Source organism: Typopeltis vanoorti, chromosome 25 (genome assembly GCF_054136105.1).
Source record: "Typopeltis vanoorti isolate ZY-2024b chromosome 25, IOZ_Tvanoo_1.0, whole genome shotgun sequence".
Classification (NCBI taxonomy): domain Eukaryota; kingdom Metazoa; phylum Arthropoda; class Arachnida; order Uropygi; family Thelyphonidae; genus Typopeltis; species Typopeltis vanoorti.
Window position 1 is genome coordinate 32,647,729 of NC_143573.1, and position 17,551 is coordinate 32,665,279.

Consider the following 17,551-nt stretch of genomic DNA (forward strand, 5'->3'; position numbering starts at 1 on the left):
TACCAACATTCATTCTGCACTGGACCCTCCGCTGATCTTGCTTACTTCACCCATCTTTGGATATGTGTTTTGAAGAAAATCGGGCTGTTGCCACTGGCATTTTATCCGGTTTGTTATCGAGGTCTGATCAACCAAGTGTTATTCATTGGTCACCTTCCACTCAATTTGGTAACGAGTTTTCTCTCTGATCGAACATTGCGCATCATGTTATATGGCTTCCTCTCTTTGAACTTTTCTGACAATGCAGGAGTGCTCAAAGGATCTCTACTATCGCTTTCCCCTCATTATACCGGACACGAATCTTCTCACTGACCAAAAAATTATCTTCCATAATTTTGTTGATAACAGAATATTCTATTCTTCATACTAATTTGCTGCTTCTTGCTTCAAGACCTTTCGTTAAATACCAGTTATTTAAATGCATTATTTTGTGCCACTTTTCAAGAAGAAAGATAACTTTCCTCAGCACCACTAAAGCACAGGTCAGAATTTTTTTCATACAGCTCGGTCGTTGTCAGCGTTTGGTTCTGAACATCCGCGTTCGAATTCTGTTTAGGCCTCTACTGACCTTTATAATGTTTTTTTTTTCTTTCATCTGAAGGTGAGTTAGTTGGTTGGTCTCATGCGAAGGTTGCAGGGTTTTGTCCTCCTGGAAACTCGGTTTTTTTCATCCATCAAACAGTAATCCGGCCAGAACACATGCAATTAAAATAGAAAATACATCAAACTCGCCTTCTCAACGTTTTCAATCTTTTCACCAAAGCGGTTTTGGCACTATCAGAGAGCAATCTCGCTCAAAAGCTACCTTCCTAGTCGGAGGAAATACCAACTGGATCTGAAAAGTCGTAGATGACTTTCATCACCGATTGAAACATCATCTTGTTTACTCATATTCTTGAAGTGGCTGATGCCATATTAGGTCTCCAGACTTCTATCTCCCTCCAACTTTGTAATATAGTGTGATTGATAACTTCTAGGGCATGCCAAACATGCCGTAGAAATCTAGAGTATTTTTTTCGTCTTCACAGGGTACCGCAGTAGCCGGCCGCCAGATAGCCTACCGGACCAACTGGATGGTACAGTGTTTAGGCCGCTTCCCTATCAGCTAGAGCCTAATTCCTCTGCCATCTACACGACAGATCGTGCTTGGAGGGATTGTGGCATGGAGACTGGATGCTTTCTATGTAGGTGACATATCAATGAGTCTTTTCCTCCTCCATTTTCCCTTGCTCTCTTTTTCACACTTCACATCTTAAATATTATTATTATTATTATTATTATTATTATTATTATTATTATTATTATTATTATTATTATTATTATTGATGGATGGTCGTATCGCTCGTCCCGTTCTTATAGTTTTAATGTGGTTCTAACTCCTGTTTTTAATTTAAAAGTGTCATAAAGAAACTCTACTTGTCACGCTGAAGACAGTGACATATAATTCATCGAAATCGGCCAAGTGGAATCCAAAATCTGAGGATTGCTAACGAGTACAGAACAAAGGACGTCGCCATCTTTGCGGCTGTCCAGAGGAAGAAAGGAGAGTCATGAAGTGCAACAAGTGTCAGAAGGAATTGCCGTCCGACGAATGTTACACAACCTGCAGGAAATGCCATAGTAATCTTCACTTTACATGTTCCAGACTTTCTGAAACAACCTGGCAACGCAAATCTAATGCCAAACGAGAAGAATGGAAGTGCCTAAACTGTAGAGAGAACAAAGAAACGCCACCACCCACGACGCAACGGATTACGCCGGAGGCAGAATCGGACGATGAACTGAACAGACAACAAAACACCGGTGAGTCTTATAATTTGAGTTCCGTTAATTTATTGCTAGAAAAAGGTTTAGAAAATATAAAAGCCAGCTTGGTAGATCTTGTCCAAGAACTATTTGATAAACAGAATAAAGAAATAACAAAAAAAAATTAGCGAATATGAAGAGTTTGTTAAATTTAATAATTCAAAAGTAGAAGTCTTGCAAACGGTAAAAGACATTAAAACCAGCATTAACGCATTAACTGAGAGGCAGCACAAATTGATAAAAGACACATCGGAACTCTGTCAAGAATTTAATTCCCTGAAACAACAATACGAAGTTTTAAACCAACAACAACATAAAGAAGACCTTGTCATAAACGGTCTTCCAGAAACCGAATCCACAGAAAATCTCAGAGACGTAGTTCTAAAGTTAGGCCATGCAATTGACATCCCCTTACAGCATAATGATATTCAGACCATAAATCCGTTTCCCAGGAAGAACAGAAAACAAGGTTCGCCACGACCGGCACCAGTCATAGTTCGTCTGAAAAGCAAGGCTACAAGAGACAATCTCATAAAAGCCAGCAGACTGAAAAAACCAGTAGTCAAGGATTTAAATGCATCGCAAGACAATACGCCAATCTTTCTATCTGAGTATTTAACACCTTTCAATCAGAATCTTTTGTACCAAGCAAGAAAGGAAAAAACAGAAAAAAAGTATCAATTTTTATCGATCAAAGACGGCAAAATATTCTTGAGAAAGTCACAGACTTCAAAGTCAATACAAATAAAAAGCTCGGAAGATATAGACAGGTTGCCAGAGTGAAACAAAAGACTATAACTTAGTTCAATAAGAAGATCTCAACACAACAAAAATGAATGTGAACCATCAGATAGATGTAATTACACCAGAATACATCAGTACTTGTACTTTCGAATCTCTTGATGCATGGAAACAAAACACAATACAAGCGAGAGGTCTCTCAATCTTGCATATTAACATCAGAAGCATCCGAAAACATTGGTTATTATTACAGGCTTATCTGAGGAATTAAAAGAAACGGCCTATCAGTTTGAGCATGCTGAAACCATCTGCCTCGAAATCATTAATACCACGAATACACAGCATCCCATAATACTAAATGCTATTTACAGGCCACCAAACCTAAACATGATAAAATTCTTACACGAACTCAATTGCTGGCTTTCAAGCCAACAAATATGCTCAACCGAACACCTAATGATAATTGGCGACATAAACATAAATATTGCAAATGAAAACCAGAACAACACTGTACAATACCTAGACACACTATCCATGTACAATCTAATACCAACAATAACATCATGTACCAGAGAAGAAATATTCGGAAATATTATCACTGCCTCCTGTCTAGACCATATAAACGTCCGAGCATCACCAAATAGTTACACTGCATCAGTCATAAAGTGCAAAGTAGCAGACCATTACTTCACCGCCATAAACCTGCACACCAAGACAATACCCATGCAATGTCCCACAGAAGTAAAACGACAGAAAACAATAATAGACGAAGAAATAGTCAACCACGAAATAAGAAAAACAGACTGGGAACACCTGGCATCAGATTCAGCAGATATCTTATACAACAACATTAAACTCACACTGGAGGAAATATATAAGAAAGCTACAAAGAAAGTCCGAATTCGATCAAAAACAACACAAAATCCTTGGATAACACAAAACTTAATCCTAGAAATACACAGAAAGGACGCTTTATGGAAAGAATTAAAGCGATATCCAAATAACACAACTTTAAAAACTGAATATAAGATAACAAGGAATCGCCTTACAACACAAATCAGAAATGCAAAAAGAAGCTACTACAGAGACAAACTAACCTCCGCACAAAACAACATGAAACAAACCTGGCATCTGATTAATGAGATGCTAGATTATGTTCCCAACACCACTGCCTCGGAAACCATAAAACACAGCTTCATGAAAGACACAAAACCTATCCAACAACCAGCAAATGACTTTAACCAATACTTTGCAGACTCCATCCAAGAACTTCACAGAAATATTCCCCCAATCACAAAACGAGACCCTTCACTTGGACCGCGATCAAAACAGACATTATGGTTCCCAATCATAAAAGAAGCAGAACTCCTCTCAGCAATATACCAAATCAAACCAAACAAAGGCCCAGGAATAGATGGCATCAGACCTAAAGATATAAAGCAACATGCAACTAGTTTAAGTCCTATTCTACTAAAACTAATAAATAAAATATTTAAAACAGGACAGATACCAAGTATGCTAAAGACCGCCATAATTACACCCATATACAAACAAGGAAAAAGAAATTTAATCAGCAATTACAGACCCATAGCAACATTACCAATTATCAATCAAATTATGGAGCGGATCATACTGAAGAAACTCACAGCATACACTGAGATCTTTAATATTATCCCCAAAACACAATATGGTTTTCAGAAAAATAAGGGAACAACATCTCTCTTGGAAGACTTTAGAGACATAATTAATACCGCCTTAGACAAAAACCAAATTACCATGGTAGTCTTTATAGATCTAACCAAAGCATTCGATACACTTACACATCAAACCTTGTTAGAAAAGCTGAGGCATGTTGGAATAGACGGGCCTCTTCACATTTGATTCACAAATTACCTCCAAAATAGAAAGCATATCACACCTATCGGATCAAACCGAAGCAGAGAGCTACCAGTAACCTGTGGAGTGCCACAGGGAGCTGTTCTCTCCCCAACTCTATTCAACATTTACACGCACGATATTAATCAGTTACCACTCAAAGGTAAGATATTCCAGTACGCAGACGATACAGCAATAATATCCATCCACAATAACGCAAGCATAGTCCAAACAAATATGCAACATGATACAAATCTGATCATAGAAAAATCTGATCATAGAAATCTGCTCACGAAAAACTCCATACACCTAAACTCAGAAAAGACAAAATTAATGATATTCAGAAATCCGACTCGACCAGTTGATAACAAATATATAACCATCCAACATCCACTTTCCAACACAAAAAAACCCAGAACAGCAAAACCACTACAATCACTCAGGTTGAAACAATACGATACCTTGGAATTTACCTCGATGCAGATATGAACTGGAATAGCCATATAAAACATCTACACAACAAACTCCGAACAATAAGTGGCAAACTCTACAGATTAAAAGACATAGTTCCCATACGCCTAAAAACACTAATATACAAAGCACTATGCCAAAATATACTATGCCAAAATATACGCGATAACAACCTATGCTTTCTGTGCACCCTTCAAATTAAATAGACTAATATCGCTACAGTACAAAATGACAAAACTGATCTTTTGGGAACAAATAGAAAATCACGACCTTATAAACATTGCGATGGCAGAACACAAAATACTGACAGCAAAACATTTATGTCACTACGCAGCCTTGCTAAAACATTATTTCGATGCCAACTACAGGACAGTTAGAAATACATACCGTATAACAAGACCTCAGACTACTAATGATATCACATATAAATACAATAATCACTACGGAAAGGCCACGCGAAACTTCTACATCCCAGACATGATAAACAAATTACCTTTTGAATACAGAAACCTTACAAACTACAATAGCCTGAAAAGAGCTCTGAGGACATACTACGAACAAGAAACACGCACCCAAAATACCATACAAACTTAATGAAACACAATATAATTGCTCAGGCTTCCAGTTCAGCGACTCATCAGTACATTCCAATTTATTGTGTGTGTGGGGGGTGGGAGGGGTGCGCGTGTGTGCGTGCGTGCGTGCGTGTGAGTGCGCGCGCGCGAATTTCTCAATCATAGATTCCGTAGCACCCTAACATAGAAAAAAAAACATAATAACCAGCTGGTGTCATCCTCAGATAAGCTTACATTTAAGCTTCGAGGATGAAAGGAAAAAAAATTAGTTCTCATCCAAGATGTATCATATGTAACGAAATGTATGTAATGTACGTATCACAAGAAAACCAATGTATGTATTATATGTAAACCAATGTACGTAATGTAAATATCACATGTAAACAAATGAATGTAATGTATATAATAACTGTAACAAATGTATGCAATGTAAAAAAAAATTATCTTAAAAGTAAATCATGAGTTTACACCGTATGTTTGTGAAAATAAGGACACATAATATTCAGATTGCATATCTGTAAATACTGTTGTATAATCACACCTTTTCAAACTTGAAAAAAAAAATAGTAAACCACAACATTTAATATTATACAACTTATGTAATTCTGAACAATATAATTGTAAATTTTTATTATGATTGTTATATAAAAAAAAATTGTTATCATCATTACTATTTAAATCTCATTATATGCAGCACAAAATGCTGAACCTTGTAAAATAATATACTGAATAGATGATCATTGTACATATGTAAATATTTGAAAGAACAATAAAATAAAATAAAAAAATAAAAAAATTATTATTATTATTATTATTATTATTATTATTATTATTATTATTATTATTATTATTATTATTATTCGTGACACCTCCAAGGAGTCCGTAGACTCATCGCGGGAGGATATCTACTGTACAACTCTCCGTCTCCACTACTACACAGAACCTCTACTACCAATCACCTACATCAACGCCATCTACCTCCACCACCACCACCACCGCTAGTATTTTTTGTCTGTAAATTGTGTGTGTTCTGAAGGGCCGATTTGTCTGTATGCGGGATGAAACACCCGCATTTCTGGGAGAAAAAACCCTGCTATTACATGATAATAAAATTTAAATAGCGAAAAAACCTTATAAACACATGTCTTACACATTCACCTCATGAAAATTCGTTAGCATAAATAGCAACTTAAATGACGTGCACCATCACCTATAGACATCTCATCTGATCTCGTTTTGATCGAACTCCAAAAAAACTGCCACAATCCATCTTAATGTCCAGACTTACTTGCTTTCACCACAAGGGGTAGTACTTGTGCTTTCTGTGACCTGCTTTTTTCCTTGCCAGAGGATTACTAATCTTGAATCTCTTACTTTGTATCTTTTGTGGTTTAAGATTTCTACACTTCATTTATCATTCATCTGCTCTCTCTACCGCTCCCTGAAATTCTGAAATTCTTCCTTGAAACTTAATTTCCTGCAATCCAACTACAATAACAGTGAACTCTAGTGATTTTAATGTTCACAACTCCCGCTGACTGCCTTTTTCAAGTTACCTGACCAAGCTGAGATGTTGAGCTATTAAATATGAGCAGTGACATAAACCAAACTGATCATCTACCAAGCAAAATACTCGCTAATCCTCTCCACTCACCCCACTGGTCTTTTCATAATCAGGTTTTCTTCCAGTTACACGTACTCTGTTTGAGATAACTTTGATAATTCAGATAATAACTTCATATACTGTAAGTAACATCTCTTTCATCTTTCAACGCCCTTCCCTCAAGCATTCACAGCCTTGTATCCATTGGCACTACAACAACACCAGGTGAGAAGATCTCAGACTGTTACTCCTGTTTGTAGTCAGAATATTCTTTGAGGAGAACAAATATTAACAGTTAACAGGAGAGCTCGTAATATTTGTTATGACTGTGTGAAAGAAATTATCCCTATCGAAATAAAAATCACCTTCACCATTTGGTTCAAAATTCTTGTTCCATTATTCAAATCATGATTTTATAAATCCGCCTTCATATACGAGATAGCAGCCTACATTGAATCCTGCAACAAATGCAAAACAGTCATTAGAAGTGCTAAGTCTCACATTGAAAGGGCTAAATATATAAAAAAATCTCTCTGATTTTGATGGCAATCGTACGCTGTGGTCTCCTTTTGAAAGCTGTTGGACGCAATTTCTATCCATACTCTTTCAGCTCCCTCTATCTCACTCAGATGGCAATATTGCCACATTATTTAAAGATAAAGCTGACTTACTGGCATCCCTCTTGTCATCTATGCAGATTACCAAGGTAAATCACTTCCAACTTTACCCTAGAACACTGCATCGCATGCCTCTTATGGCCTTCTTTTAGAAAGTCATCAGAAGAATCATGAACAACCTAGATACGAAAACGTCTTTTATTCCTGATGGTATCGAATCAGTTGTATTAAAGGATGTACCCCTAAATTTACGCTTACCTGTCTTTTATTTCAAAGTTTCATTAAATAATCTTTCAATTTTTTTGAAATTAACTATATATGGGCTTGCTTCCATTCTGTGAAACGAAAATCGTCTATCATGAAAGGATGAACTTATATCTTTTATAATGATATATATATAATGTAATGGAGGGCAATGGTCAACCTTATTCAACAACGGGAAAAGTACCAATTAATCAAGGATCAACAACAACATTGATTTTGCTAATCAAGATCCACATCACATCTCGTGTCTTATATTCTTTGTAAATATTGCCATTATTTTCTCGAATCATTCATTGCAATGATGGAGGGTGTTCTCTCTTAAGATTGTCCTGTTAATGCAAGAGTTCCTCAGGGCTCTCTTATTTCACCCACCTCTTACTCATATATGGACCTTCTCTTACTGACCAAATTCCTCTTCACATTTTGCTGATGATAGCATTCTGCATCCTTCCTAATCCTATGAGACGTAGTGCTCAAGCATCTCGAGCTTCATAATCTCCATATCATCCATCGACAGCATGATTACTAACCTAATCAAATTTAATGTTTCTCGCAAAAAATAAATTACCTTTGATAGCGCCTAACTTAGCAGTCAATACTAGATGTCGCTTTTCCAACTGACACTTATTCCTAGAGTTTTCGCTGAAGACGTTGCTTTTCATCTGTTTAGCTACTAAATCTGTATAAAATCACAAATCCGTCAAACCCTGGCATGGTGCTCTCACATTTGAAAACTGTCACTCAAAAGTTGGTAAATCTAAAAGTTCTCTAAAATTCTTAATGCTTTTAAGAGAGAGGTCAGCTAATTCACGACTCTCTCACAGACTCTCCAACCTCTGTCTCAAAGAAGATCGCTTTCTACATTGTGTCTCTTCTGCTCATAGATATTTTCATTGAAATAGTGAATGAAGCGCTCACAATCGATTACAACCTCTAGCTCTTGAAAAGAACATCAAACAATTACTTTTCTCTTGACCCTGGCCCACATGTAGCATTGGTTTTCAATAGACTTTGGATTTCCCGTGTGCGGGAGCGATATTAAAAAATTGCTAGTAGTTACGTTTATATAATCCTATCCACGAAAGGATATGAAGTTATGCCACAATTAATACCGTAGGTGGGGGATAAACTTAGTTAATTTGGTTTCGCATGGTTTAGAGAAGAATCCTGATAGATTTCTGAAGTCAATTGAGGCCTCCAATCAGCATGGTGTGATCTTTCACCTGTAGGTAAAATTGTCTGGCGCCAAAAGACGTTCACAAATATTCTTTTCTAAGTGGAATTTGGACTAACGGCCTATTGGTTGCAGAGTCGGGATCCTATCAATCCGGCAAACCATAGCAACCTCTTGCCTATAACAATTGTTCACTTACTCTAAATGTTTAATTTAATAAATATCTAAACCCTGAGACGTTAAAAAAACATTGTGCGATAAATTTTTGTACCAATTTTCTAAATAATCGTTGGATAGAAAAAGTACCTATTTTCTATCGATTTTGCCTTTTCTGTTTTTCTCTAGGTTTAGGTAAAATATAAAGTGTACAACATCATTAACGACTTTAGTAAATGAGTTAAAAGTCTAAACATAGGCACGTTACTTATAGTTACGCCTTAAATGAGGTGTACACAACAAGAGTTGAATTACATGTTGAACGTATATCTAAACAACACATAGTGGCAGAATACGTTGTCCTCATATTAAAAAAATATATATATTCCATACAGATATTCAAAATATTTGTTATTTTGTATTTCATCTCAAAGCAACGTGCTTCATAAAAACATAATGAATCCGTGATAGAGCGGATAATTCTATCTACACAGTGAGCTATATTCTGCTAATTTGTTAACTGTGTATGTTCTTTGACCGGTTGCTTATTTTGCAAGATGGATAACGTCAGTTTCCGAAGGGAACCTTCCACCACCAAATGAGAGTGGCTAATTCCCCTCTAGTTAAAAATCCCGTAATAAAAGTTCCATGTACTAGACGAGTTTCGAACATAAGATCTTACAATGCATTGCAGTTAACAACTGAGCTGTGTATTTTAATTCCGCTTTCAAAATAAATATTTTACATTTCAAATGTCAGCAATCATTTGAAAAATTCCTGTATTGCCGCACATATGATTTTGACTGACTTTTTTTCATCTCAGAGATCTTCATTTAACTTAGCACTTTTATCTGACGACTAGTAAGAAATAAAGTTCTCAGGACCAAACGTTGTGAGGTAATTCAGACTTCTGTTCAGTTAACTTGAAGAACTAATATGTAAACTCGAACTCATTTTATTTGTTAAATTACTGTGTCAGTTTTTTTTCTTTATTCTTACACATCCGTAGGGTCAATGATAATTAGATTTTTATACTAAAAGACAGTTTCATATCGCATCCTCCAAGAGGACCGAAACGTTTATATGAAATTGGGATTACATACTGGAAATATGAATAATTATTTTTTTCATAATTTCAATTTATGTTTAATTAAACTTCATGCCTTAGTAAAAACTAAGGACATGAGATCGGTATGATAATGCCTTCAATTTATCCCCCACCCCCAGTTCTAGTTTACAGGTGAGGAGAGGAATCCCAAGTCCACATCTTCAGTTAAAAACATCTTATAAAGTTCCTCGCATCTGGCAATAATACACAGGATTTGCAATAAGATCTTTCCAACAGAAGGTCACATATTGATTGCATAAAGATCAGGTAAGGTGAGTAAGTCGATCTCATACGGAAATTATAGGATTTTTCTTCAGGAGCAACTCGGATTTTATTTCTAGAAGTACTTCTTAACTTTGCACTTTGAACCATATTCATTTTTATCGGCTGATGTCACTTAATTTCTAACATATTCAGCAAGACACAATTCTCTAGTTTCCTAAACTTATTTATCCTTTTAAGTTCGGATTTTATACTAGCGAATTCTAGTTTGAACTTTGAGTTTTCTTAAATTACTTCACTATATTCAGGAGTCAATATTACGACCAAAACATGCTTCATTGTCTAAGACATTTAGATCTAGCTACAGTGCTTTTCAGCTGTCTAAACTTGTAATATGGAACGAGATAAGTAAAAATAAAGTTCCACGATAACAATGGTTGTTGATCTGTTTTCTTCTTGACCATTCTGCAGAACAGAATAACTATGACTCTATGAAAGATAACACGCAAATCACCTAAAGCATAAAAAATAATTGGACTCTCAAGAAAATAATTGAGTATGGTAACTGAAGAGACTGCAGAGCTTTGCTTAATTTTTATAGCACTAGCTTTTAGGAACACAAGAAAAATCTACTTGTTAAAAAGAGAAAAGATTATTTTTCCGTTATTCCAGCACTGCTGTTTATGCATATAAATATACGTGTATTTAAAAAAAAAATATACGGTTCACCTTACAAAAAAGTAAAAAAATACTGTTATAAAGCAGTTTGTTTTTTCATTCCACATACTTTTAAAGGAACGTGAATTTAATTAATTTTTCAACAATGATATCATAAAATATCGTTCATAAGCGTTAATTTGAAACAGTGTACATTTCTTATTTTCCCCTTTAAATGATGCTTCTCCGCATTTCAAAGTGCATAGCAGGGAAGAAAAGTCATTCATGTGGAAAAAATAAATCCGAACTGTCAAAAGAAAATGAAATCTTCACATTGTGTTAAGTAGAGCTACGAATATAATAGAAAAAACAACCTAAAGAAGCAATTGTGACCTTTACTATTTATAATAATTAACAAATATGGAAAAATTGGTTGTAATAGAGTACTAACACACTAAACTAGTAAAATGCACTTTCGCTGTTTGTGTTTAACTGATCCTCTTTAATTTAAATATAATTTAATATGGCAGTGAGAAGCTCATTCGGTTTCTACAATACCCGTTGGTTGGAAAGACATGACTTTGAATCCCATCTTAGTGCTTTTAATCTGAAGATGAGTTTAGCTGATCTCATTTGGCAGTGGAAAGGGGTTTTATCCTGGAAACTCGTTTTTTTATGACTCACAGTAGATAAACTAGCCAGAACACACGCAATATACAAACACAGGGCACTACTTGAATAAGGAGTCCTATTGATGTGAGTCGACGCATAATCGTAAAACAGAACAGAACTAAAACAACTGAAGAATAAGTGAATTTCACTTTCAGAATAATTTAATTTGCTTATTATACGTTATTCATTGTGCATCCGTTTTAATTGGGACCTGCAATATACTAAGACTACATTAATATGAGATTATAGTGAGTGTAATCTCATATGTGTTCATGAACCCAGAAGTGAAATTTGCAAATTCTTTGGACCAACTGATCCAAACATTCCTAGAAGTTAACTTCTCTTGTGATAAAGAACCCTCATATTTCTGATATTTGCATATTCTCAAATGGAATATGGTGCATTAAATCTGCTTGATCCACATTCATTTCCAAAATTGGATCCAAAATTATTGGCAGTAGACATTTACTTAACATAAAAATCGTTACTTTTATACTGATACACGAGCGAATTATTTTTGCATACGTCATTCAGCAGTAGATAACTGAGGACACTTGAAAATTTTCAATTGGGCATCTCTATCACTGAACTCTGTAGTTCACCCAATAACAGCGATATCTTTTTTGTGGAAAATCTAGGTTAGAATCTCTTCCTATGCTAATACTAATCTTTTAAAAAATCTTCTAAGTCAGTGGGTAAACTTTCTCTATCACGATCTTTGATAACAGCTTTTATGAAGCTAAGCTGCTTGGTAGTGACAGAAAGGGACACTGTAATAAAGACATTCTTCTTCCTCTTCTTCCTCTTTATAGCGCTTTTATCCCGCTTTGTGCAGGGTCCGCTATAATTATGCGACTGTGGAAAACCCAACCCGGCTTGTTGCAGAGTCTGACTTTTTTTTTGGGGGGGGGGGGTACAATTTTTATGACTGTAAAAGTGTGTGTAAACAGGGCCGGTTTGTCTGTTTTGGGAGACAGTCAAAAACTAAGTTTCCTGGCGAAAAAAAAAAAACCTATCTCCCTATGAGACCAGCTAACTCACCTTTAGTCGAAAGGGACCAGATAAAGGTTCCTTACGTCTTTCCGACCAAAGGTCTTCGTCTATGCTGACTGAACTGAGGAAGCTCTAATCAAGACATTAACATGTAGATTTGATTTCATTAACACACAACGTGTCAAAAACTCCACTTCTAGTGGAAGAATTTTTGAGAGGTTGTATACGAATATAAATATATTTATACGACTTCCTATTTAGTCGAGTCATACACATATTAATCAGTCCTCAACCCAATAGTAAATACTGCTTTATTATATTATTTTTGTAAAAAAATCTTGTAAGCCTGTTTTAATAGAGGCGTTGTTTTAGAGGTCACTTATATATGAACTGTTTCATGGAAAACGAGGCACACTGTGCCGTAAACTCCAGGCAGTGAATCAACACCACTCTCTCGATTCTCATTTTGCACTTGACAAACAAGCCAAAAAATTAACTTGCAAAAACCTGTACCAGTAAAATATTAGCTTGAACACTATAATACTTGACAATGTTTATATTTCGAGGAGTACCAAAACAAAAGTAGAGAAATTAACTATCATGAAGACCAACATGTTAGACCTGCATAAAATTCTTTAGCGAATCGATGGATCTTATCGAAATTTTTATATAGGATTGCTATTAAATTTTGCCAAGCCATTTCAGTTTAGGCTTAATTTGGCTATTTCAATGGCGAAAATAATCTAAAGTATTCTCAACGATATACAAAATTATGTGTTAATAATAATAATAATAATAATAATAATAATAATAATAATAATAATAATAATAATAAAACTTCTTTCAAAGCTTGATTTGTTGTTTTTAAGGAATTGAGACTTAAGTAATTCCATTTTGAACTGATATTTTTTATCAATATAATTACCGGTTGTTAATTTTTTTGTTTAACATAATACAGAATGCTGTTTAAAACGCACTCCATCTTATAACCCTATGAGCATTTTTCCACAGGCTTGTTATTTTTATCCTTCGTTTCTTTTGTGTTTATTTTAATGCAATTAAAACGCCACTTTGAATGTTATATTATCATCTGAATAAAATCAGCAATCTTTTTATGAGAATCCAACCATAGAAGAGTTGTAAACCTATACACAGCGGTACACAGGTTTCCATAAATTAAGGAGCGAAGAGAAAAAAAATCACGATAACTTAATGACTGTGATACAGTTTTTATTCAATTCTGTAAAAAGCAGTAATATATGAGATGCGAAAGAAATGCTCACAAAAATTGTAAATAAATAGTTTAATTCAGTAACAAATGGGTACATGAAGACAATTGTCGAAAACAATAAGGCAAAATGAGAAAGTGCCTCAGTAAGGAATGTGCTCACTCCTCACACCAATACAGCGCTCGCAATGGTGCGTTGACTGTTTCATGCTGTTCAACTGTCCCTCAAAGCTCTCCTCGTCCCTCAGGTTTTGTGAAGGAGGTTAAAGAGTTCAGGAGACCTGACTGGCCAGTCCATACGTAGGATAGTCTCTTCTCGAAGATATTAATAACCGAGTTCGCTCGATGAAGATGGCATTATCATCTTGTGTAGATGAATATCTCCCCGATGGCTTCCTCATACTGTTAAACATAGACACTACCACACTACCACAAGTCATTTTCACTGATATGAAAGGGATATACCTGTTCTCTCGAGATCAGAGCAAGATTGGTATCGATTTGTAGAGAAAATCGGAACTCGTTTGTAAACAATACTGACTACAATTGGCATTGGGTATAGTTTGACCTAGCTGGACTCATTTCAAATGTTCATGGGATCAGAGATATTAGACTACCGGTAACCTAGCATCCAGACCTTCTACGCACGGTGGAAGCAGATACTAATTTCCTGTAGCCGACGCGAGGTCAGATCGTAGCTGATTCTGGTTAGCTCTCCTGTTTTGGAGAGAATATAATCAAAGATAGTGGTCATCCACTGCCGTTGCGGGATTCTGTTTGTGACTATTGGATTTGCTTCCAGAATATGTGAACCACGGATCGTTTCGGATCCGTGGTTCACATATTGGTGGTTGCATGTAAGTGCATGTAAGTCAGTTAGCCAGATGGTTGCACCTACATGCAACCATCTGGATAACTGACTTTGCCGGTCCTCTATTCATATGATGACTCGCCACCTAAATTTATTTGTTGAATCATGTCTTTCAACCATATTCAAGTATTTTGCTATGAAGAAATATGCTGTTCTCGCTCCAGAAATGAAATAGAAAAATACTCTAAAACATTCTCTTTAATATCGCGGCTCATTTGCATATACTGCTGACAGCACCACCCATTTTGTGTAAGATAACTAGACTCAGCATCACGTTTTACATAACGTACCTGCCTGGCATATGAGTTTTCCCTTCATTCCCAGTTATCGGCATTTTTCTCTTTGTTTCTTAATTTTAGCTTACTGATTTTACGTTCTGTGATATTTTATTTTCAATATTCACTTAATTGTTCTCGTTTAAATAGATATTATCATCTAAAGTTTCTTTAAGGAATAACTGAAGTACTTTGTCTTGCTATTGATCTGAATGAGCTACAACAGAAACATGCAAAACCCATAAGAAGTGTAAAGAAACATTGAGGATCTCCTTCTGAATAATTGTCCATTATATTAGAAGTAGAGAAAATGTTTCTTCAGAGAAAGCGTAAAGAAATCTTATATTGCTTGCTGATCAGTTTTACGAGACAGATAAAGAGAGATCACTAGATAAAATTCCTTTACAATTGAACAAGAAGCCCCATCAGTATTTTCTTTGAGTGACAATCAAAATACGAAGTTAAGATCGTGTGGTTTCTGTACGGACTGTTAAATGATCAAATTTAATTATACTACATTTATTTATTTAAACATGACAGTTTCAACTGCTTTCAGTCCGTATTAGCTCTCATAAAATGGTATTTATTGAAGCAAAGTTAGGAATTACGTACCGATTTCACGCTATTGAAAGAAGCCCACGTATTCATGCCCATAGTTTTTCCCCTAGTATTTCAGTGTTTTTTGTTCTGTGAAGTCGAGATACAGTGAATTAGATTTAATTTGATTCTGACTGTATATGTAAATCGTGAGCGAATCTTCAAGAATAATTGAATTCAGACATTAAATCAATTAATAATGCACTTTAAGTTGAAGTTGCCTTAATGCAAAGGGACTACTTTGGGGATTTGAGTATTATCCCCTCCTTTCATTCTCTCTCTCTGACACACACACACACGGTAATGGAGGGACAGATCTTAAATGTGCAAATAAAAAGGTCGCTTCAGCTTTAAATAACTTCAATCTTTGCTCTTCACATTTTCCACGCAAAAAAAGTCATCTGCGCTTCATCAGCCTACATTGCAATTAAGAAATTGTAAGTTTGAAAACAAACGAAGTCTTTGTTGGCAGACTTTATATAAGTGAATGCATTTAATCACTTCTCTAAGTCTGAATCCCAAGATAGAATTTTTCAAAAGTAGACAGAGTTGAAGAAGAATGGAATTAAGAAATCGGGAATAATATGTTGAGTCGTAATTTATTATTCAATCTGAGCTCAGGCACTCTGACAAATAATGATATTGGTTTCGAAATTTCCAAATGATTGAACTCAATTTTTTATTTTCATGGCATAAAGAGTAATCTGATTTACGTAATAAAATAAATTCACTAGAGATGAACAGCATTGGACAAGAGGACACTTTTTTTACCTCACTTCACCTTTGACATTTTTATGGTCTGTCTCCCACTGATGAGACCTCAATAAAGGTCGCAACCGGTCTGGGTAGTGGCCCTTGCCTTTAATGCATAGCATCATACATCTCCGCAAGGGAATGTGCTTTGCATTAGGGGAAAATACTAAGGAAAGTGATCGGATCTTACACCACCTTTTCCACGAGTTGCCCCAGACTTGCACTACGTGCAATCGCAAACTTGACTTACTTGTCTGTTTGCTTACTTGGGAAAAAAAAAGGATTTAAACCTAACTTATAAGCTAGCTATCTTTAACATAGTGTACCCAAGTTAAAAAACTTTCTACATATATATATATATATAAGTTTTTTTTTTACCTTGGGAATAATGTATATTATGGTTACCAAGTAATTTTATAAACTTGGTTATTTTACTCCTAATCCCAAGTAAGCAAACAATTAAGTTTGCGCCTGAACGTAGTTCAAGTCTAAAGGTGGTGCAACACCAGGGCAACTCATTGTAAAGGTGGGTAAAGCTCTGATCACTATTCTTAGTATTTTCCACAATGTAAAGCACATCTCACTAAGAGATGTATACCGCAATACATTATGGGTGGGGTCACTACCCAGACCGGTTTCAACCTTTTTTGAGGTCTCCTCAGTGAGTAGCTAGACCCTAAATACCACCTCCACCTCCATTAGACTTGAACTACGTTCAGGCGCAAATTTAACTGATTTGCTTACTTGGGAGAAAAAAAAACAGGTTTATAAAATTACTTGCTATCCTTAATATATATTATCCTCAAGGTTAAAAACTTTTCACACACACACACACACACACACACACACACACACACACATATACAATAAAAGTATGCTACAAATAATAATAA